Below are 25127 nucleotides of genomic sequence, written 5' to 3'. Positions count from 1 at the left end.
TATGCTTGTGGTTTGAGATAAGTATAGACGAAACCCAAGAGTCTCATCTGAATCATCGAATTATATTATTCATGTAAACTTGTGTGATCCTTCAACAACAAAAGGCTTCAGGGATGTCAGTAATGTTAACTGCACTATATAAATTGCCTTAAGCAATATGAGTAAAAGTTGTTTTTGTTTTTTTAAAAAGTTTATATTGGCTAAGACTGATGCTTAGAGAAAGACTTTACAAATAGGACAAATATACTGCAATATGTCCCATTTTGGCCTCTTAGCATTGTGTTTCAGGCAGCTTATTTAAAGCTCAACCGTGTAACCTGTGTGCAGAACAGTTACTTGGTGAACTCAGGTTGGTACATGATTTGTTTTCTCGGGGTCTCAGATGTCTGCATGTCAGCTATGCCATGGAGGGATGGATTGCATGCCAATACCTGCTGTATTATGTTATATAAGTTCTAATTTTAAGGGATGCTTATTTTAATTTTCAGAGATCTACATCTTATTAGGCATGAACAAGAAGGTCTGAGAAGAGGAATGGGTGCATAATTTTTCTGCTTACGTTAACACCTAGTGTGGCATAATTCTTTAATACTATGTGTATCTGCATCTGGTGAAAGGATGTAGTGGAGCTGGACAGTGCACAAAGGGAGAATGAAGAAGCTGTGGCTTAAGTTTGGAAAGGAGAAGGCTGAGTGCAAAAGAATTGAGGTTTTCAAAATCATGAAGGTGGTGATTAAGTGTGTGTGTAACTGTTGTTCGTTGAGTTCTGCAACATGAGAGCTAAATACTAGAATTTCTAGATGAAATTGGTAGATTGGTTTAGAGAAAGGACATTTTTGCACAGTGGATGTTGTACTGTATGGGTGTTGTAGCATGTGACTACTGAGGCAAAACTTCTAGTAAGGGTAAGAGACTTCTTGGAACAAAGCAAAAAGATTTCCGCTAATGCCCTGTGAGTAGGATTGGGGTAAACCCAGACCACTACATCTGAATACTGTTGAACTGGGAAGTGTATTGATGTCAGTTCCTTGCAGTAAGGAAATTTAGTCAATGCTGGCAGCAAAGCATTACCAGCACAATGGTTGTTGGAAGACACTTAGGAATTGTGCTTTATATTGGGAGAAGAGAATCTGATATTTTTTTTTTCCTCTCTCTGTGAATAATGTCTTATTATATAGCAGGTTTTCAAAGCATCTAGGAGCTCCAAAAGAAACCTTAGTGTTATGGGGAAACTCAGTAACCTCTTAATTGAAAATGTTACATTTCAGGTGGGACTTCTACTGATAATGTTGTGTTTTCAGCTATTAAAAATATTGTTTTCAAATTGAATGATAGATAATGAGCATAAATATCCCATTTGCTAATTATGATGCTAATAGGTCGTTAATAACTGATTCTGTTTGCACTTAGTGATGGTACTTAATTCAGGTTGCTTACTATTGTGTTTGCATTTATTGGTACTAATGAGGCATGCAAGATAGTAATGTGATTTATCCACTGGAGATTTAACTGAAAAATAGTGCTATAAACGGTCCTTATTGTTTTCCCCTCAGTACCGTTTATTCAGTTTTGTCTCCTACTAATAATCAAATGGTTATAATTTCCATACCTGCAATTTCCATGCAAGTGTCCTGCAGAATTTATGTACAGAGAATGTTCTCTGTACTTCTGTTCAGTGCCATATTATTTTTTTCTGATTTGTCTGTGATTGGTAATGCTGTAATGTTCATAATACCAATAAGAAAGTATATTGATACGACTCGTTGGAGTCAAGATGCTGTGTAGATAGCATCTGCTCACATCACACTGCTGTCAAGGAAGGTGAAGTGGAGGTGGGAGGTGGATAGAGAGAGACAGGGAGCAATGCAAGGTATGGTCAAACTGGACCATGGCAGGTGGGCTTGTTAATATAGTACCAAAACAGATTTTGACTAGGTAACGATAGGCTACATTCATGGTTTTGCCATAGTGCTCATGGTATCTCTCCCAGCTGAAGCTGTGGCCCATAATCTCACTGAGGCAGTGATCTTCAGAGCCCTTGATGGGTTTTTCTCCAGGAATGTGTTCAGTTGTGCTTTGAACACATGCTGAGCTTTGGTGACCAATGGTATTCTGTGGCAGTGAGCTCCTCAGCTTCACGGTGTGTTTTGGGCTTGTGAGATTGACTTGCTGTTTCTTACTCTTTTTGTTAGAGGAGGTAGGAAGTACTCTGCTTGTTTTCTCCAGGCGCTCATAATGGCTCATATCTCTCAGTAAACTTTCACCAGGCTTAAAAAATTCTAGTACAGGTGGCTTTTTTTCTGTGCATGCGAGCCGTTTCATATATTTATTTTCTTGGCTGACTTCCTGTATCTTTTCTAGTTTCACCCTAGCCCTTTCAAGACTGGGAGGAAGCAAATGAAGACAGGGAAAGAACAGGGCCAGGACCTACATTTCATGTATTTATAATGTGACTTAATAACTTTTATTTTGTTCTTTATTTCTTTCTTAATATTCTAGTTATTCTTGTGAATGCAGCGCATAAAACTGACATTTGCAAAATACTGTCTTGAATGTCAGTAATTAGCTCAGTTTCCGTTGCTGTATGTGTACAGCTGTTTTTGCCCATGTCACTTCATATTTATCAACTTCATATTCGATCTGCAATTTCCTTACCCGGTCATCACTTTCTCCCATTGCCAGCTTTTTTCCTCCCTTCAGATTTGTCCTAGACCTTGTTGAACATTAAGCTGGAAACACTCAGAGAGTGATGTAAGTTTTGCTATTTGATGAAGCTCTGCAGACAACTAGTGATTCCTTCCCTGTAGGAAATAGGACCCAGAGCTGTTCTTTGGAGGAACAGCTCTCTTGGGAACCCCTCAGGATAGCTCAGAGAGGTCAGGCTGCTGAGATCTTACTCTGTGGATTATTGCCAGTAGTGGCTTTTACAGTTATTTTTTGTCCTTCCTGCTTTTATTTATTTCTTCCACTTAGCCAGAAAAGCATACTTGATCAACTGGAGATTAAAGAAGTGCTTAATGGAAGCCATATACATCTTTCAGCAAATGAGTATTTTTTATTTCACATGCGCAAATGGGATCTTTACAGTTCCAGATTTTTTTTTTTTCTTTCTTTTAAAGTCTGTTCTGTACCTTAGAATTGTAGCTTGGGTCAGGGTGACACGGTGCAGCGTTAGCTTTGCTTAATTCCTGACAGACATACACCTTGTATTTTCAGGGGGAAGAAGAGAAGGGTTGTTTCTGTCTGAGATTGCATTTGAATCAAAGTACTTCGTTTCTCAGGGTAAAGATCACTCAAACAGAGGTTACAACTATGCTGTGAATATGAATATTGAATTCACTTCACAGATTACGTGCCCATATACAACTTTGGGACATATTAACATATATTTTTTTCAGCATGGAAGGTCAGTTCTCCAAATAGAAATCTACGTATCTGTAGAGCTGCTTTAGTGATCTGCAGTAGCTGAATGTCTATTTATAGGTATATATAATGACTTCTTTGGTACTTTATTTTTTGGGGATGAGTTTTTGGAGTATTATATTATTTCATATTATTTAGAGGGTTAAACAAACAAATTCGTGGATAACAAAAAAGGTCATGTGGACAAGACTAATTAACCTGTATATAGACAGATAAAAGCAGGGAAGGGAACAAGCTGTGAACAGAAGAAACACATGGCAGTGTGACCCCAACTTTGAAAGTTAGGGAAAAATGTATGTGCTTTCTTTCATTGTGTTTACACTTTCTATATTGTAGACAGATCCAAGTTTGTAAAAACTGAAGACCCTAAATTACATTCATAGTATGACTTAGGATACAGTGCTGAATAAATCCCCCATGGAAATAACAGCTGACATTCTGTGCAGTAGATCCTTACTGGAAAATCCAAACAAATAAACAAGTTGGTGTCTGTGTAACTTCATTTACTGACATATAATGCATGAGCAAGGATTTTATATCCGTGGCTCAGATGATTTGTTGGTATTAATAAACGAAGTTCCACTAATGTGCTAAATACCTCTGTGGTGATTCAGAGAAGGGACAGTATTTTTTATTTCTCCACAGAACCCAAGTCAGCAGACCTTAAATTCAGTACTTGGATAATAAATGTGCCGAGTCATCATACATGGTCTACACAGCCACGTCTGTCTAGGCACATAACTAGCAAAAAGCTGAGCAAGGCTCATTGGGATAGGAATTGCACAATCCATGTGAAGAAGGTGCAGCTGTGCAGTGGGGAGACAGATGGGTACAAGTGGCCTGCCAGAACTTAGTGCCAGTGCAACAAACAGCCTTACTGCAGAGCATAAAACCAGTGCATCACTGGTAACACCAGTCCAAAGCTTGTGTCTCAGTATCCATAATGGCAGCACAGTGCAGCTGTGTCTCATAGGTGCTCGACTGGAGACAGCTGGAGTCAAGCACTTCACTGAAAGGGTGGTCAAGCATTGGAAAAGACTGCCCAGGGAGGTGGTGGAATCATCATCCCTGGAAGTGTTCAAAAAAAGCATAGATGTGGTGCTTAGAGACATGGTTAACGGTTGGACTTGATGATCTTAAACGTCTTTCCCAACTTAAATGATTCTATGAAGTGTCCTTCACATAAAATGACAGACTGTCTTCTGAATGGTTTCTTGTTCTGCTATAATTATTGTCATGAAAATCTGAGTGTATTTTCAGCAAAAGTAAATAAGCATTGCATAATTTTGTTGATTGTCATGAATTTTATTTGTCTAACTTGAGATCTCCACTGAGATTTGTGTACATCTATCAATTTTATTCTCCTTTCTCCCGTTCCTTTATCAGGGAAGATGTGTTTGTCTGGGAACAGTGACTTCCCTGGGGATGGTGCGTTGTTAATGAGACTCAGAATTGATACCTGCTTGTTTTGAACTGGGACTGTGATCTTAATACATTGCTTGCATGTTGCTATCCAAAATGTACAAAAACTTACGCATTTGTAAGCTGTGGAAAGCTTTTGTATTCTTCCATCTGTTGTGCTTCTGGTTTCATTGAACCTTATTTGTTTGCTATCTGTCCTCAAAAGGGAAAGAAGAGAATCCTATCCTAGGGTAAAATTATTCATTTAAAAGACAATGTATTGTCGGTACAGATCTGCTTCTGTTCTACATATCTGCTGTGTTAAAGCACACAAACACATATTGTAATAAATGAGTTTAATCTTGTTGGACACCCTCTGATGTATATGGAGATAATCCCATTTAGGCAGCTCAAGAAATTCACAGAAATGTTTTGTTACTTGCTATACCTACTTACTCTGTTAAGTCTCATTCATTGTAAACTCTGCTCATAGCAAGTTATGAGGCTTGTGTTTTCTTGTGGTTTTATTTCTTCATCTGGTTCCCTTCCAGCTCACCACATTTCACAAGTAAAACGAAGACTGGATTAAGAAGCTAGGTCCCAGATCCTGTTGAATTGAGTGATTGCATTTGGGGAGGCAAATGCCCTCCAGGAGTCTGCCTGAAATCTGCTGTAAGGGAAGGCTCACATGCTGCTTGTTTAAAGGGCATATTTCTCTGTACCATGTTAAGAGAATGAGAAAAATGTATCCCTGGTGATCTGGGATAAGCTGAACAACTTGTATTTTGATAAGCAACATGCATAATTTTTAAGTTTTGTGTGGTTATCGCTTTTTCTTGTTTGTTTTCCTTGTAACATTCTCCATGAAGAGACTGTGCACCATCAGATTAATTAGACCTGATGAATTTCTTGAGATCATGCGGCAGCAGCTCTTAACCTTTGTAGCTTGTTATATGCATGGTGATTGACTGCTAAACCTTAACAAAATTTTAAATTAGCACGTTTTCTTTATTATTGACATGACTGTCACAGTATTTTTAGTCGGAACAGTTTAATCTTCCATGACAGGTTATTTGAAATATATTGCTACATTTTATCTTGCATTTCTGTTTCTTTAAATACTGCTAGTAGGATATAAACTAGTTTATTTCTTCTGATAATGGCATGTGTTTTTCTTAACTAGATTTTTAACCCATCCCTGCCAAATACTAACAATCCTGTCCTAAGTGTGTTGCCAATAAACTGAACCAAATGGGAATGGCTTGACCTGTGTGTTCACACCACTGGAGTTGCAGGCAGGCCCTGGCAGTTGAATAATTTACTTCTGAGCAAGTTGGCTCTCCTTGCACAGGTCAGCCACAACTCTGTTTTGCCTGCCTTTCATTACTCCTGTCTTTCATCTCCTTTTGCTTACCATAGCTCAGCCAGGAAAGTTAATAAATTCCCATCTTTCACTAAAATTCCTGTTTTAAGAGAATGATAAAGAAACAGAAGCTGCAGCTGCCCTCAGTGATTTGTGATTTATAAGTGGGGGGGATAATCTCCTTCCTGTTGTCACAATGGTAACAAGTGTTTACACAACACAGCAATGATTGTTTAGATGGTACATGTAAATAAAATGGAGCCATCTGGACTGCTGAAAGCATGGCAAATACAGTACTTTGCTAGTTTGAGTAGATTAAGGTGGTTTCTTCCTTTTAGGTAATCATAATCTGTAGATGTATTTCATTTCTGGAAAATATTTTTTCTTTTTGCTTAACAGCTGGTAACATTGATAATGCTTTGAAAGTATTGAAGTCTAAAAAACAAGCAGCTCACTTTTGTTTGGTAAATACAATTAATAAGTTGTCCTTTGAGTTAAAGCTCCAAATCCAGTTACAGGTGTAGGTAGAAAATGGGTACAAATCTTGCTGTGAATCTTAAGTTTCAAAGATGTCCACCTTCTCATAGAACAAAAGAGTAGACTGACTTCATTGAGTTGAACAAATCTGATGAGTTACATAAAAAAATTACATGCAAGGTGAGTACCTCCTATGTTTTTGGAAAGGTTTTATTATTTATGATGGATTTTGCAGTATTTAGGAAGTGAAATATTATGAGCCATGAACTGAGGATGACACGTTTTTCTTTCATCACTGATTGCTAATAATTTGGAGTAATACTTAATACTTTAATTATATTGCCATTTTACATTTTATGTTTAGATAAGCATAGGAAGGAGATTTTTTTCCTTTCCTTAACTGAACTTTTTTTCCTCCTCTATTATGAACAGGCAACAAAAATGAATTGATGCTAGTCTTTGTTTCATGATCATAAACTCCAAATTTAAGCTGTTTGGAATTATGCTATTATTTATACATTGTGGCTTTCCTGGTAATATGAGTCTCCATAAGCTTACACATTGGAATGAAAATATTTCATTTTAGAAATATCGAACATAGTCATTGAATAGGCTGCACATAAACTATTAGCATGACATCCAGGTATTTTTGGGGAATGGAAAAGGATTGTTGGTGGTGTACATTTCATTCTTCAGCTTGACTTTAATGTTTAGCCAGAGTATTGCATATACTGCAGTTGTTATAGTAAGTAGCTAAGGACCATCACTTAATGAAGTGTCAGGTGAACAAGTTGCTTCATGTGGTCTTTTCCTGTTTGGTTTCTCCTTAGTCGATGTCCTCAGAGGTCTCAAGAATCCTCATCATACAAATTAAGCCATGCTCTGCTTCAGGTGATTGTCAGTCTGACTTTATAATACCACTGCTATTTAAATATCTTGTAGGCTCTTCTGATCCTGACTCTTCGGCATTTTCCCTAAAGGAACCTTCTTAATGAAGGTTATACTATATGAAGTAATCTGTTGGAGAAGCCAGCAGCAAAGAGTGGTATGCTCTGAATCTATGGCTGTCCCACTCTATGAGAGGGGGAAGTAAGTCTAGAAAGCTGTTGCCCTAAGGGTTCCTACTGTAGCTCCTGTACTTGGGAAATCTCTGGTGTGAAGCAGCACAATGACACGTTGGATTAAAAGTTCTGCAGAACTGTTTGGGTAGCAGTGCTGCCCGGTAGCATTCGGAGTTTGGGAAGGATTTTTGTCTGTTACTGTGCTTGTCCGATTTGAAGCCCCTGAGTATTTGTTTTCTACTTAAACGTGGGGAATGTTTGTATGACAGATCTGAATTCTGCCTCAATCAAAGCAGCTAGTTAAATTCCCAGATTTTAAGATAGTTAAGTTTGAAACTTCTCAGATCCTGGTAGATTCATGTTTATGTCAACTCATTTACTTAATGTGTTTAATTTTGGGTTACTATACTCCCCATTTATTCAGGCTGAACAAGCTTCATACATTAAATACATGGATTCCTGTTTCTTGCTGTCACAAGGTTTTGCTTTGTATGGTCATGCTATAGCACCACACACCCCTTTTGGCTTCCAAATGCAAATGGTCATAATAATCTGGCCAGCGGTGCTCAATTTGTGTGGCCATAGAGCAGAGACAAAGTGTGTCACTGAGCTTCAGCAAGGAGGTTGCATATACTCTTCATTTAACCCATGCACTATTCCTTTTGCATTATGCATGCCAAGGTTTTAAGAGATATGCAGATCAAAACTACTAAGTGAGGTCTAGCAACTATTTAATTTGCTAAGTATTTTGGAAACAGGTTTAATAAGGGCCAGGAAAATCAAGTCAGCTGTAACACAGATCCTAGTGAGGTCATGAACATGGCACAAAACTAGGAAAAGTGAAAATAGCCCTTGTTAGTCCTCCACTGTTGTATAGTCCAGGCAGAGACTGTCATGGAGATGATCTGGGTCTGCTGGACTGGCCAGTGAGGGGGCCCTGAGCACAGCTCAGATAGGTGTGATCATGTCTTGCTCACAACTTTGCACCTTGTCTTCCCTCCTCCTCCAAGTCCAGGGAATTACAAGAAGCCACCTAATGCCTAGGTGGGAAGTGGTGGTTGAGGGATCTCTTCTGTACATCTGCTTTACACTTATGTGGAACATCCCTGGTTTCATGCTAACTTGTCTCATTTTAGTGTATTCTGTTGCCCAAATTCTTGATGCTGTCTTTTTCCTGTATCTGTTAAGGGTCTTCAAAGAGGCAACAGGTGGGACTGTGAAGGTTCTGTGTCTTTAGTCTATATGAAATTAACAGTATTTATATTGTCTGTGTTTGGACAGGGATTAAATTTTGTTTGTTTGCTGCTAGCATGAGCTTGCTGCCATAAATAGTGAATCATCTGAAGCTGCACAGCATCTGGCATTTTTGAAGACCATCCTCTGCTACCACACAATATACAAGCAATGAAGCCGTTATGTTTAGACTGCTGAGGAAAAAAAGATTAGAGTAGTCGAGCATAGCAAAATCCAAGAGTCACAAATATGTGAGTTCATTTCAGTAAGTGTTCAAGCAGCTGTAGACTTCATATTTAGTTCTAAAAAGGTCCATGTGGAGTTCTTTCTGTTCTGAATTTTAAATATATGCCCGAATGTGGTTTCTCCTGATGAATAAAATAACTTTTTTCCTACTTCCTTGATTTGTTTGCCTGATTCTGTTCATATTTCAGCCTTGTGAACAGACTTTCTTTGTTTGCTCTGGCTTTATGTAATAGCAGAATTAGATAATAGTAGTCTCTCAAAATCTCAGATAGCTCTTCCCTTGCTAAGTTCATTTTTCAGCTTGTCACTTTGTTCTTTGCTGAGCTGGAATCAAATCAGGTTTGCTTATTAAGTCTCTCTCAAGCAGCATTTGAATCCATCATGTACATATGTGCCAGAGACGCAAGCCTTGGTCTTAGTACTTACCTCAGTATTGAGCTCTCAATTTAACTTGGGAAAGAACTGCAGAATCCAGTGTGCCTTTTTGGGGTCTATGAGTATTAAAGACATCTGCAAGTCTCTGAGTTTACTAAACTAACAGACTGCCTGGAGCTTTAGGCTGCAAACTGGCTTCAGCTCTCTATAAATTGTGTCTACTGTTAAAGCAGCAGTTAGTACTTTCATGTGGCATAACTGGGCTGCTTTAGTTTTTTACTAAACTGGGTTGTGTAAAGCATTCTGTAGTCACATGAACTCTTGTGGTATTCATGTTCTGTAGACATCACATATAAATTTGATTTCAGAAGCTGCTAGTAATGTGAGCTTATGTACAAGTAAGAAGGTGTCCAAGGTTGATGACATTTTTGTGTATGTGAAAATAGAGAAATTGCCCAAGATTCTATGATAGCACTAAGATTTAAGGGCTGTTCGTGTTCAGAAAAGTTAGGGTTAAATTAATTAAATGTGCTGGTTTAAATTGTGGTAATTAAAATGTGCAAATCCTATAGCTGAATGCTCCCAAATGCTTAATTTTTGAGTGTTTCAGCATATCCATTTTCTGTGCCATCCTCATAAATTTACAGAGATGGATATTTCTCTGTGGCAGTGCAGACATCTGTGCAGATAAGCTGGCTGGTCAGCTGGCAGCCAGTTCAGAAACAGAAACTGGGGCTGCTCTGGCATTGAAATAGTGTTACAAAGTTATACAGAAATATTCATTTGAGTTTGTCAGTATGTTTGTATGAATTTTATTGACTTGTGTTTGTGTGACACATACAATACTGACAGAATAAATGCATGTTTGTCTGCTGAGGAGCTAACAGACAAGCCTTACTTACCCAGTAGTTGAATTTGCTTTAGCTTTGCTCTTATTAGTTAGTAGCTTTTACCTTCTTAGGTGTGCAGCTAGGCACAGAGAAATGCTCATAAACAAAGTTATCTTCCTGTACAAAAGATTCATTAAATGTACATATTACCATGTAAAAAAAGACTGTGAAAATTTTGAGATTTTCATTCCACTTGTTAATATTCATACAAGTATCGGAACATTTCTTATTTTGAAACTTGCCAAATCTGGGGGGAGATTTGACTTATGTCCTCTTGGGAATGTTTATTCTGCAGAATGCTGGTACAGTGAAGGCTTTCCTCTAGCAGTGGAAGCAGCTGCAGTGTGCTGTGTTTGGGAGGCAGTGTCCCGGCTAATTTGCCGGGGGGAAAGGAGCAGCAGTAAGAAGCTGAGGAGAGAGGGCTATAAATACTGCATTGCTGCAGCTATACTGCTCCCTGAACCAAGTAACTATTGCTACACTGCACACTGCAAATATGTCAGATCTCTTCACTGTACAGCACTGAATCTCATGGAAATAACTGTACCATTTGCCTCTGAGTTGTTTGGTATTTTTTAGACTGATTTGATATGGAAAAGGGCTTATGTGACAGTGCTGCCAATCTTCTCTCCCCTCCTTATCTATCTCCTACTTTCCAATGGCTTTTGAATTTACAGCTCAACTTCAGCTGCGTTTTTTTAAAGGAATAGAAACCTGTGAAGGTTTTACGTTCCTACGAATGTGTTAAAAATGGGTGATTTAGGTGTAGGAGAGACCTACACTAGAGCTCCTACAGAGGGAGAGGCATGCTGGCTGTCATGTTTACTGTGTCACCTGAGGGATGAGCCTCTGCATGGTTGCGCTCTCTTGCCCATCCACACATGAAGGCAATGTGTGGAAGACAAACCTGTTGCGATGTGAAGCAATGTGCGAGTAACCTGGAATTTTACAGCACAGAGATCTATTTAGGGATGCATTGGAGGCTTTGAGATAAAGAGGAGCTTCTGCTCTACTGATCCTGTGCTTGAGGAGAGAAAAAATCAGGATCTGGGAGGGGATTTGGTAATTTTTGTCTGCATGTGGATGTTAGAAGGATCCTTTTGAAGAAACAGAAAAGAGGACAGTTGCTTCTTTTTACAACAGCGGTGTCTTTCTCCACTGAGTACCCTCACCTAGCTTCATTAAGAAGCCAGTACTGACACCATTTCATTTGTTTTCAATAAATTTGCAATATACGAATACTGTCATTTAAAGATCTTTATCTGGCTCTTGGCAAACCACTGTTTTTCACACTGACTTTATTATCCTTAGGGTTAGCTCTGGCGAGTACTCTGAAAAATAAGTTAATATCCAAAATACAAAATGGAGTCATGCTGGTGGGTAATTTTTGTCAATAGAATTTGTCCTCCACACAGAACAAACTGCTGGCATTCTCCTCTCTTCCACGATGAAGTCCAAGAATTCCCTGCAATGAATTTCTGTAGCTTTTATTTGTGTGGGGTATTTAGTAGCTGAATGCTTAACATTGATGTTGCTTCTGTTATTTGTGTTGTTATTCAACGAAGTCCCCAAGTATTTGCTTTAATGTTCAAGCTATTGCTGTGAATATACCTTTAGTAAATATTAGCAATATCTAATCAAAACTGACAAAGTTATAAATCTTTCCTAAAACTAACAAAGCTTGTTTTTGGAATATGTTGTGCAAATGTGTCAGCATTTGAGAGAAATTTTGGAAAGTTTAGTTTTTGATGGGTATATTCAGTCCCAGGTAATTCTTCCTCATCTGTCTCTGCATCCATTGGTGCATGTAAAAGAGATAGTTCAAAAGCAGTTTATTCTGTCTCTCGGAGATTAAGAGACCTGTTAGGTTGCTGCTTTGCTTTTAATCTGCTGACTTCTTCCCTTGTATGGATTCTAGTGTTTGCCCTGTGAGTAGTGGCTGATGATCTTTCCTTACCTGCCTTTCCTGTGACCTTCATGATTGTGAAGATCGCATTTATATCTCCTGCTCTAAAAATGCAAAGCCTACTAAGTTTGATCTCAAATGCAGCTTACTTATATGTGGTACAAAATACAGTAGCAGTAGTTCAGTGTGGAAACTGTCCTTCAATAGGTTTTTTTTTGTTGCTGCTGTAAGATAGTTGTGCAGAGTTATGCAAATGCTGGAGACGGATTTAGAAGTATTTTCTTCCTACTCAAACATTTGGGATAGGTTTGTTTATTTTAGGTAAAATAATGTCAAAATCTATGTTTATTTAAAGTAAAGACTGGGCTTAAGTACAATGAAAGTATATTTAAATGGTTGAGTATATGTGTACATATTAGTGTTAAGTATTACTTGAATGTGCACAGTAGAAAGGGTCTAGTAAAGCATAGAATGAGGAGGGGTGAATTCGAGGTGAAGTAATCTTTTTATTTGTATTGGAGTAAATGGTGTGGTGCTAATGATGCTCACAGAATTATCCTTGAGTAATTCCAGTTTCACTTATGGTCATGTTCTGTATTTTTTTCTGGAGTTGCTTGACTGCTTTACACTTCTCTTGTGTCTAATAGAGAGTGCCTGTTTAGACCTCTTAATGTGGTTAGAAGTAACAGATGTAACATAATTTAGTATTATTTTTTGATGAAGAAACATACACCAGAGTACACCAAAAAGTAAAAAAAGTTTGTCAAACTTGCTTTCCCAGTGGAAACCTCTCGGTTTTCCCTTCCATTTATATCTGTAAAAGGAGGAAATAATGAGAGGCAAGACCATTTCCACTAAGCATCTACCCATCAATGAAGGCAATAAAATTTGAATTTAGATATGCACACTTCAGGGCTTATCAATCAGCTAGCTATAGGCTATCCCTTACTGTGCCAACAGTTGAACTGTGATGCTCAGCACATGTCTGATGATTTGGGGAATCTCTTTGTGGTGCTGGAAACAGCAGACCCTAATTTCTGGATCTTGGCTGGACTTGGGGAAAAAGCAAGCATCTTGCTGCTCAAATGTGGGTTGTTCACCAAATGCACATGCCTACGATGCTCAGTGCTTTGGCAAGACATAAATTAAGGACGATGTCTGTGGGAAACAGCGCAGCAGCATCTTTCACCTTCTGTCAGATCTGGCCTGAAATTATGTCTGTCTTGGTAACCAAAAGAGCCTATTTTTGCCTTAGTACTGATTTCATGCTGCCAGAAGCACTTGAAGTGAGTGAAGTTACATCAGGCTCTGCCCTTGCAAAGCTAGGCATAATATTTATGTTACAGCATGATGAATATTTGGAAATCGGCAATGTGATAAACCTACTCTCTTGCAGACTAACATATCATGATTCCCTTTGTGCTGTGGGTGTTTCTGCTTTATAGATTTTTAAGTAGGGTTGCCGTTAGGTCACTGAATTTCTTTCTCCACGTGTCAATCTTTATGTCTTGCTGTATTTTTTTACAGAAATCTGTGATGAGACAGAGCTAGATTCTGATGATCATCTTGACACTGTTGCTCTCATCTGGATATTGACAGGTAAGTGTGCCAAACTAATTTTGTAGAGAAATCATGTAAATTACTCATGTGAGGTGGGCAAACCTACAGTTACAGCCCAGGACTTCAACAGTATGTCTTGCTGGATTCTGCTGAGGTGTATTTCAGTCAACAGGTGGTCAAAAGTCTGCTTCATCCCCAACAAGGAGAATGTTCCTCATCTTGCTTTACAGTACTGGGTGGATTACAAGAATGATCTCAAAGCAGAGGAATTTGTAGCTTAACTGTAGCCTGTAGTGAAGACAGCTGGCAGATCTTGTTAACTTTTATCCTCACACATAACAGCTCTCTTCCTCCTCCTACTGAATATTCTTTAAATATGAGCAAGCAGGTAGACTAATGTTATAATACTTCTTGTATTAGATGTGTTAATAAGCGTATCATTTTTCTAGGAGCAATTTATTAATGAGTTCACTGTGAATTTGCAACTGATGTTAGATTTGGATAAAGAATTTCTGGGGTTTTAAACTATAATGCTTTTGTCATAAAGTAAGGTGAGAACTGATGGACTAGTGCAGGGGTCCTCAAACTATGGCCTGCGGGCCGGATACGGCCCCCCAGGGTCCTCAGTCCGGCCCCCCGTATTTACAGACACCCACCCCTGCCGGGTGTTGGGGGGGAAACCAAGCAGCCACAGATGACTTTCTGCCACTTAATCCGCGTGCCGGCCCCCTGTTTAAAAAGTTTGAGGACCCCTGGACTAGTGAGTCAGTGTAGAGCCCCTTGTGATACAGCACAAACATGTACCTTGTATCATTTTTTTTTACCTATCTTAATGCTGCATTTTCAGTGTTTTCTATTCAAAAAGTCTTCTAGTCTCTACAGATTTCTTTTTTTTTTTTTTTTAATTTTTAATCTTATCTCTTCTACGATTCTTTTAAAAAATAATTTAAAAAGTTTTGGTAGTAATCTGGAGATGACTTATTTTTATGCAAAACAATTTCTTAAACTAGAATTATTTTATTGGCTTCTAGTTCAGTCATTACAAAATAAATAGAAACTTTAAACTCAGAATCAGGAAACTAGAACAAAAAGGACAATGATTTAAAATTAGGTTTCCTTTGGTAAAGCTTGGTACTTCTGTATGATCTGAAAACTAAAAAACTCATTTTCCCTGTGATAAGAGAAACTGAAGGTGCCTTTTCTTGCATTGGCTACTGCAGATCTCTGTGTTAATCCACATTATGAACATGGATCAAAGATAAAAGAGAGAGAGTCCTAACAATATCTTTGAATGACCACTGTAAGGAAAGTGAAAATACACGAGTAATGTAAAATGGGTGAGTTGGATTGCCATAAAGTGTGTGGTGACACGAAGTAGTATAATTTGGAACAGTAGTCTGTAGAAATGGAAAAAGGAGAGAAAGATCTAAAAAAATACATGTACCTCAAAGACCAGTGCAACAAAAATGTCTAGCTTATCATTGACTGTGCTTCTGTGGTAGTGCACTCTCAAAGATAGATACTTATGCCAACCAAAAGAGAAGGGGGATGGTACAGAAACAAGGTGTACAAATTTGGAATTGTATTTGACAGTGTGTTGAGTTGATGTGAACAATTACGTTTTATTGGCTGAAACATTTAAGTAAGTTTGCAGTTGTGCTTAGGAGCTTTTTAAGAGTCAAGCTGGTCTTTATTCTGTGGCATAACCAAAATAATCCATCAGAACCCAAGCTGATAAGGGGTGTATATATTTGAGTTGGATACAGAAATGAGAAAGTGTGGGTTTTGAAAGGATATATGTGAAATGATTCTAAGAACAGGAAAATAAACTTTAGTCCCTTGATTTTTTTTAAATTACTTGCTCAGTACTACTAAACTGTTTGTATGAAACAGAAAGGCGTCATCAGTGTGTGATTGAATTACTTTTCAAATAAGTCTGAAGCATGAGGAACAGTTACCCATAACTAGCTTTGATAATGTATAAACACTGAAATTTAGTTTAAAATATTGGTATGATTATGTATGGCCTTTGCTTACCTTTTCGTGGTTTTTTTTTTGTTTTTTTGGGGGGTTTTTTGTCGGTCTTTTCCATTGACTTTCATGGCAGTCAGTCACTGCAGATGTGAAAAGCAGACATTCATGACTGAGCATGCCGTGATGTTTCATAGTGAGAGCCAGCAGTGACAGTGATGTTTGATATAAGCTGTAAACACTCCTCTGCACTTTATGTGCTTTGAGTAGTTAGTGAAATGGAACTTTCATCCCAGTTCTGTAGTTTTCTTAAAACTATTACTATAGGTCTTTGTTGCATGTATTGTTCTCTGGTTTCGAGTCTTTAGATTAGGTTGGGGTTTTTTGTTTGGTTTTTTTTACATACCTACAGATACTTAACAGCCTTTATTACAGTATACAAAATATTGTAATTTTATATATATATGTGGCTCTTTTTAATACAGCAAAACATTATTTTGTATGTAGTCTTTCTGATTGGCTATGATCTAATGAGTCTTTCTCAGGCTAGAAGATAGGGGATTCAGCCCTGCATCCTGGGTACCTGTGTGGAGCCAGGCAGCCAAGTCAGCAGTCTGGGCGCTGCTGCAAGAGGTGGTCTGAGGGCCATCCCGCCTTGCCTGGTCCTCCTGCCCAAGGCAGCAGTGCTGTAGCTTCGGTGCCTAGCATGCCTCATGCAGCTGTGGGGAGGCCCCTGCATGGCAAGAAAAATCCAGCTATAATGGTAGCAAATGCAGCTGTCAGACATACTGGTAACTGCAGGTTTGTGGTGGGAGAGAGCAGCTCCTGGTGATGTTTCTGTTGGATGGAAAGTTAGGAGACAACCTGCAATCTCAGACAAAAACTTGGGGAGGAGCTAGTGGCTCCCTGTGACCTAAGGGAGAGACAGAAGTGTCAAAATTATGAAGTGAAAGCATCTGAGAAAATTAAACTCTGATATACTTCTAGTACTACAGAGGGGGCAGAAATGGTCACTTTCCATGTGTGGCTGAAAAACCGTGTGGAGAAGAGGAGTTAGATTCATTAAGGCCTGGGGAAAACTTTTGAGGTAAGGTAAGTAGTGTAGAAAAAAAACCCCCACCAAACAACCACTAGCCAACAAAACCAGCTGTGAGGCAGACTAAATAAAATCGTGGGAGAACGTTAAGACATAAAACAGAAAATCTTTTTTTAATGCTTCTTTCCTTTAAAAGTGTGAATTGAGCAAAATATATTTCTAGTTTTATATTAATGCTGAAAAAGAGGGCTTTGCTTGCTCTGTCTCTGCCTCCTTCATTCCTGCTAGCAGCGAAGCAGAATGGATTCAGTAAATCTCATTAATGGGTATGTCCTAAAGGATTTGGTTCACATGATGAGCTTAATTATTTCCTTCCCTGCACAGCTGCATTACATGGTAAGCAGAGCTGCCTAGACGTTGTTCTTTTCTTATAATGAGGTACAGGGATAGGTTGCTCTGACAGCATCAACCGCAGTGTTGCCTAGAAATTGTTCAGATTAGCAATATGCTTGGAAGTATTTGAGCAGCAAAACAGAAAGAAGTTAAGCTAAGTGAAAGGTGTGTCTCACAGGGTCACCCCAGCCCCCAGTTTTATGGAAAACTAGGGAGTCTTTTCAGGCATGGTATTCCTGGGCATCACTACTCTTCATTCCTGGGGAAACGCAATCCCATGTGGGTGACTGTCACAAAGGTTTCTAACTCTGAAATCTTTATCAGCAGCTGCTTGATACCTATGGAGCATTTAGTAAGAACTTTTTACTAAATACTTTTGTAATGGCAGAAATCGGTAGTACTATGTCTGGAGTTGAAGAGATGCTATTTTTTATTAGGAATATTTTCTATCATGACTCAATCAAGATTTTTTTTTTTTAAAAAGTACTTCTATATTCAGTTTGCATATCTTGATTAGACTGTGATAATTTCCATGGCTGGAATCTCCGAAGTATGCTGTCATAAAATTATAAATGGTAATGAATTCACTTAATCAGGTCTTACAGGAGTACAATCAACATGAAATCTAGTCAATTAGAAATAAATCCGTTTAGAGTATTTCTGGTTCTCCAATAGTCTTATGTTAGGACTTATATTACCTGTGACTGAATTAGAGACCTACATGAACAGCTAGAAATCACGCTTTGTAAAGAAATCACTGTAAGTGATAGAAACAAATCTAGAACTTCTGGTGATATGGAAATTTACTTGAATCTCTGTTGTAAACTGTAGGTTGGACTGCTGAGTCAGTGACACTTTTAAATGTAATGTCCCCTTGAAAAGCACAAGAAAGGAAGGAATGTATTATCGATGGTAGGTTTAACAGCCAGCATGCATTTGTATGGTCGAAAACACTTTATGCATATATTTTGCAGCATGTAAATATGTGAGACCATATTGACTGCAAAATGTATGTTTGCTTATACTCTGACTTTGAAGCTTTGGGGTTATAGAACTAAGTTGTAGTTGTAGGTTAATCTTTTGGCTTTATCTTAACCCTTACAGCTCTACTTAAAGACAAAATATAGATGCAAGTGCTGCATTTTGCTGTTGGCCTCAGTAAGACCAAGGTGTCCATACATTCAGTGTAGTTACCCATGTTGTTTCTAAACTTAGTCTCTGCCTTGCCCTTCTTCATAGGGTCAAGTTTTTGTAACTAGTTTGGCCATGGCTTTGTTGCATGCATCACTATGGGGGCAAAATGATCTCTCTGTGTTTCTGATCTGGAGGAGGTGATGGAGCGTGCTTTCGTCAAGTTTGCAGGTGGCATCAAACTGGGGGAACAGGGCTGCCATCTCCAGGGACCAAGGCAGGCTGGAGGAGGGGGCTGGCAGGGGCTGTGAAATTCAATGAGGACAAATACTAAGTCCTGCACCGGTGAAGGCATAGCCCATGCAGCAGTGCAGGTGGGCACTGGCTGGGAGGCGAGCAGCTCTGAGGAAAGGGACAGCAGTGGTCCAGGTGGGTAGTGAGCTGGGCATGGGCTAGCAGTGTGCCTGGCAGCAGCAGCAGCTAACAGCAACCTGGGCTGACCTGGCAAGCTGCACAGCTACCAGATTGAGGAAAAGGGATTGTAACACTTGACTTGGCACTTGGTAGACCACATCTTGAGTCCTGTGTCCAGGAAATATGTTGACATAGTGGAGCAGGTTCTGTGGAGGGCCACTGAGAGGGTGGAGGCTGGAATACTTGTGCAAGGAGAAGCTGAGGGACAGGTGCTTGCTCAGCCTGATGAAGAGATAGCTTCAGGGAGCATCAGCCAGCCCAGAGCTGCAGAAGGATACTGGGACGACAGAGCCAGCCTCTGTGCAGTAGTACATGGCAGAAGGATGAGAGACAAGAGTCATAAGCTGAAACAAGAGAAGTTCAGACTGGGTATGATGAAATCTTTTTTTCCCCATGAGGACGGCTGGGCAGAGAGGTTGCTCAGAGAGCTTATATAGTCTCTGCTCTTGGAGGTTTTCAAGACAGATCTGTATAAAGGCATGAGCAGCCCAAGCAGATTTCATAGCTGGACCTGCTTTGAGCAGGAGTTTAAACTAAAGACCTCCAGAGGCCCTTCTGACCCAAATGACTTGATGATTCTCTGACTCTAAGGCACAAGAAAGTCATGTCATTATGTTCATAGAAGCTGATTTTTGTCTTGATTCTGCATTGAGGGAGGGAGGCTTCAGTAAAAGAGTACTGTTGGTACTCTAAGCTCTGTCTCTAAATTGAAGGTACTGTAAGCAGGTATTCCAGGGTGATTTAGCATGCTATCTATTTTTAATACTAAATTCCAAACTACACCTGGCATTTAAGTAATGAAAACTCGAAGAGTTTTGTTATGACTCTTTCTGTATTTTCAAACATTAGTGTTCTTTATATTTTTTGTTTCCCTGCTGCTACATAATAGTTACAAACATATATCTCATTCTGTTTTCTTCTTACATAAGAAGTGATCTTTTATTTCTCAAGCAGTGTACTAAAAGTAATAATTAAGTGTTGGTAGTCAGTGAAGAAAACTGGTTCTTTTAATCAGTTTGTTGTGGCTTGATTGCTTAAACTTTGGCTACATATAATTTGGTAAAAATGAATTTCTTATACTTACAGTGAGTTGAATCAAAATCTTAAAGGTCAAGAGAATTATTTGTTTCTCAGTTCTTCTACAGAATCACTGTGCTAACTGGGTGATCTTGGCAGATTGCTTAACCTTTCTGAGCCTACAGATATTTTTCCCCAGTCTGCTGTCACTATCGTCGTTCATATACACAATCCTAAAGAGTGTCCTTAATTGTGCCATGAGAACAGGCTTGTTTGCACAGGCTGGAGTGTACGTTAAAGCCCAAGATATGCTTACCTTGGGCTGGAAAATAAGCAGGCAGGATGCAGGCTCCTTTTTCAAAATTTCCCCTGAAAAAAATCATTAAGTTTTTCTCTAACTAGGATAAGAGAAGCCCAGAGACCATCTGTCACTGGGAAGCATAGATATTTACTGCAGACATACACAGATGGGCACAGAGATAGTGAGGACACTGCACGTGGCATTGCTTACACTGGAATTTGACTGAACCAAGGGCTGGTCACCTGCCCTAGTTCTTCTACAGTGTGCACATTCTTTCTGGGTCACCATTTTTTTGTTGCTTCTCTCTTGAATAAGAAAAGGAATTAAATATATGAAGGCCAGGTAGTTCGTTCTGCCTTTCTTCCCTCCTCTCTATGTAAGTTGGTTTAATGGTCCTAACTGAGGCCAGGGCTTGTTCCTGCTCAGCTGCTCAGAAATTAAGGCAGCAACTGAACTGGACATTTATTCACCTACTATATTGCCTTGTGTATTGCCAATATACTCACCGACGTGAAAAAAAATGATCACGACTTATGTTTGTGCAACTGCTCCTGACCTGAGATTTCTCAACCCTTGTATTAGTAATTCAAATGAAGCCTAACTACAAACGGAAGCTGATCAGTGAAACCGGTCTCTGTGTGTGACATCTTGCAAACTGTTGTAGTTAAGCAGATCTATATAAAGAAAAAAACTCTCTGTTTTGTGGAGGATTGCTATATTTCAAAACTTGATTTCTTTGGACTTTTGAACAGAACTCCTGTATTTCAGTGTCCACTAGAGCATTGCACTGCAGTGGCATAACTTGGAAATCTCCAACTGCAGGGCACTTTGAGGGGGGGACTGCCCCAGATTTGCAGAGCTAGAGAGTCTGAGATCTATGCCCCCAAATCCCACCTAGCAGGCTGCTGAAAATGTTGGGTACTTGGTGTCCTCTACAAAGGGGTGTTTCCCACTGAGTTGAAATAAAAATGAATTTGTTGAAACTGAACAAGAAAAAATCCCAACACACACATCAAGAAAGGGTAATAGCATTTTTTTCAACCAGCTCTCAGACAAAGATAACTCGCCATTTTATAAGAAAAATAAAACATCTATTTGAAGCTTTGCTTTTTTAACTAGCATAGTATTTCTTTGATTAAAATAATACAAGCAATAAGACTATTTTTGGCAACACAGCAAATAACAAGATCGCATGTGAAGAAAATTCAGGTTAGATTTTTATAGCAAACTCTAAATGCTAACCCATATGTAAGAAGAGAGAATCTGCTTTATCTAGTCTCAGGGTCTGGTCTAATTTATGTAACAAGACAGCAACAGTGCTTTTGTGTTAATGTTTAATTATGTTTATATTTGAATTATCACAAAAATGTTTTCTTTATGGATAAAGAGGAAAAAGGTTGATAAACATAAAATGCAAATTAGTGAGCAACTAAGCTGCTTTGCCCACCAGGCAGATGAACCTGAGGTATGTTCAACAAGCTTTTCATTTTTTCAAATTCCTGATGTAAATATTTTTAAATTCTCTTATGTGCTTTTCCTTCCAACATATTCTAATGATTTTGATATTTATGTAGTAAAGTGCAATCGGAGGTTGGAAACAGAAAAGTTAGAAAATAAAATTGCTTGCCCTGCGTGCTTCTGTTTTGTAAAGAAAATTTCTGGGGAAACCAAAATGATCATTATATCCATCTTTTATAAATAGATAACTTTTTAAAATTGATGTGGTGTAATACTCTCACGTTAGAGAAGAATTCATAGCTAGTTACTCACATTGCATCACTCTCCATTTAGTTAACTGAAGGGGAGTTTGGGTGTTGTTTTTTTTTTTTCTTTCATTGCTGAAGTTTGCAGCTTTGAAATCTCCAGTTACTATATGCAGATATGCTTCATGAGAGTAAATATTTATAATTTATACTTTAGACTGGGGACAGAGTCAGTGTAACAGCTGAATCTGTGGCATATTTTCCTGGTTTGATAACTGAAAATCTGTCATATTATGAAGAAATGCCTTACTGGATCCAGAACCGGATAAAATTTTCAGTGTTTCTTGTTTTTTCATAGCTTACTCTGGCTGTTGTTTTGCTTATTAATACAACGTGCAGGTCTTGAGTCTTGTTGGAGCTATTCCTGAAGTAATTCTGTTGACTGCAGTGGGTTCACATACATGATTCATTCTCCATGCAAGGTAGGAAATTGCTTATAAAGGATCTCAGGTTACTCCATATATTTTGCTCCTAGCAAGGTCAACAATATAAAGATTATATGACAGATCCAACTCTACTTGCTTAGAAAGGGGTATTTACTTGAATTTATGAGTTCAAGATGACACATCTCAGACCTGGGATGCTGGTGAACTTTGCTGTCTGGGATAATAAGCTTGGTACCTTTTCTTAAAAAGTTGTGTTGGTTTTCATTGTATTTGAATTAGTTATTTAGTTGCTACTTATTTAGCTTCTTTTGCATAACATCTGTTTAAAGTGTTTTAGAATTCTGGATTAATACATCCTGAACAGAGGAATTTTCAAATTGAAAATTGTTCTTACAAGTAACTATGCAATCACTGTGGGAACCAGTTTGTTATGTCACACTTCAGAGTGCATTATGATTTTGTCCTAGGTAAATTGTACTATCCATTGCAACAGTATTTAAAGAATGTCTTTTGAGTACTGTTGTTTGTCTATTGGAAAATGGTAATTCTAATAAATGTACAAAACTAGAGGCCATATTAAAAACAAATATAGCAATGAACAAAGCCTTGAAGCTACCTGCCTCAGGACTTGGGGGGGGGGGGGGGGGGCTGGTAGTAATTCCTTGTCTGAAAGAATGACCTTTAAATAAAGGTCAGACAGAATTGCACTGGAAACCTTGCAGGTGCTTATAAGAAGGCATTTAAGATACTATATTGCCAGTGGGAGTTGGCCTTAACTGTAAACTTTACTGTGGTTAACAATTACAAATACTTGCTATGTTTCCCCTAGTAATATATTTGTATCTTTTGTGTTTTGTAAAGATTTTTAACCATTTTAACCAGACTGTACATGTAGTTCCTCTTTCTTCTAGCAGGTTCTATTTTCTCATGTCGAACTCCTACGTCAAATGTTTTCTCGTTTCCTCATGCTGAACTTCTATTTCAAGTGTTTTTAAGCTTTTTCTAAATCTGCTTTGCCTGTCTTCCAGCCTTGCTCATTCAGTACAGTAAGTTTCTTGTCTCCTGTATTGTTTCTGTCTATTCTTCCCCAAAATCTCTCTTTGCATCTGCAGGATTGAACTTAAGCCTTTCTGTGAAGATACCATGATTGGCTGAATAGTTTACAAGGAAAATAAATACTAAGTAGACAAAGGACAATGGAGAATTTTAGTATCCAAAGCTACTTGGAAACTCTTAGAAAACTACCCTGTATTTGCAGCAGTAGGTTGCATGTGTAGATTTGGTATATGCACAGGAGTACTAATGGTGAAGTACGTCTGTTTTAAAAAAATAAAATAAAAAAAATTACTTTCTTACTGTCTTATCTTAAGACCCATTTTAATCATATGATGTTGGCATTTAAAACACTGAATACCAGCTGTTAATGGGGCTTAGCCTCTTGGCAAGTCTGTGCTGTGCAAATACACATGAACAAGGGATAACAAGCTGCCTCAGAAATAAGGAGCAGGTTCACTCAAATTTCTTCTTTTTTTTTTCCTAAAAAAAGGGGGAAAAAGTGTCACTACTGAGACCTTTTGCAAAACAGTTTGTTATCTGTGCAGATCACCTAGCAAAGAAATCAAGGATTTCATAAATCTGCCCTTAAATAAGGCTGTAAGAAGAATCTTCTGGTGGTGCTGGTGCGAACAAATGAATATGATCATTGATTTTTCAATACAAAATTCAAATGGATGTAATTAAGTTTTGAAGTAAGAGGTGCCATGCTGAGAATCAACAGCTTCAGAAGAAAGTAAAGAAAGAATTTTACTTGGTGTTCTGGTATGTCAGTACTTGTGCTTCAGCACACATCTTCTAAAATATTTATTTGGGTGTTTCAGTTATTTAACAGAGAGATCAAAAATGCATTAGCAGACAGTGTAACCAAAGTAAATTTAAGTGAAGGACCAGTGTATAGGGAATAAAACCATAATTATGGGGGTTGTGAACAGCAAAATAGTGTATGATTAAATTTGTTTAGGTAATTACTGTGGAGGGGGATTTTTTCGAATAACATGGAGTGATTTAGTTTTATACCACTGTCTTCTGCAGAGTGGACGTGCTTTAAAGAAGACTCAAGAATAAGTTGCCCCATTTTACAGAGGCAGATGAAGGGTACTACAGGATAGTGGATTAACTTTCTTAGAGCCTTCATACATGTCATTGTTCTTTATTTTTCAATCTCTGAAACTACATCTATACTTCTAAATAAAATCAGATCAGGAGCTGCTCTCTGGCCCTAAGGCCACGTGGCATGAAGTAGACCTTGCTGATTATTGGATGTCTTCTGAGTCCCAAGAACGTGTTTGTTGTGATTTAGCCCAAGTCAGTGTCTGCAATAGCATGTGGGCTGTGTTGCAGTGCAGCAGGGAGATGTGTCAGCAGCATGAAAGCCCGCAGAGATCGGAAAGTGCTGAGCCTGGTAGCACCTCATCTGTGTGTCCTCTATGTGAGGGGCATTGCCGAGGAAGCATACTTAGAGGCGTGCCTAGGGAGTGGTGCTTAGTTTTGCTGCCTGGCCTTTATTTTCCCTAGCAGGAGAAAAATAGCTTTGGAGACTGTGCTGGCCCTTTTGCAGAAGGCCCCCAGTTCTGGAGCCTGACCAGCACAACTTCATATGGTGTCACATCAACACCAAAGCTACCTACTTGTCTGGTGGGCCTGGAAGAACAGGGGGAGCTCCA

The 25127-nt window shown here is 38.6% G+C and overlaps 1 protein-coding gene across 7 annotated transcripts in view; it reads left to right on the top strand.

Moving 5' to 3' along the window:
- The window catches only part of SHANK2 (SH3 and multiple ankyrin repeat domains 2), a 354214-nt gene that overhangs the window by 14026 nt on the left and 315061 nt on the right, over nt 1–25127 (top strand). For all 7 annotated transcript variants that reach the window (XM_055814242.1, XM_055814244.1, XM_055814240.1 and 4 more), the window contains exon 3: nt 13903–13974. The gene's annotated coding sequence lies outside the window, so the exon portion shown is untranslated. The remainder of the gene's footprint in view (nt 1–13902; nt 13975–25127) is intronic.

Source organism: Falco peregrinus, chromosome 9 (genome assembly GCF_023634155.1).
Source record: "Falco peregrinus isolate bFalPer1 chromosome 9, bFalPer1.pri, whole genome shotgun sequence".
Classification (NCBI taxonomy): domain Eukaryota; kingdom Metazoa; phylum Chordata; class Aves; order Falconiformes; family Falconidae; genus Falco; species Falco peregrinus.
The sequence above is the reverse complement of the archived record's forward strand: the minus strand, read 5'-3'. Positions and strand labels throughout refer to the sequence as shown.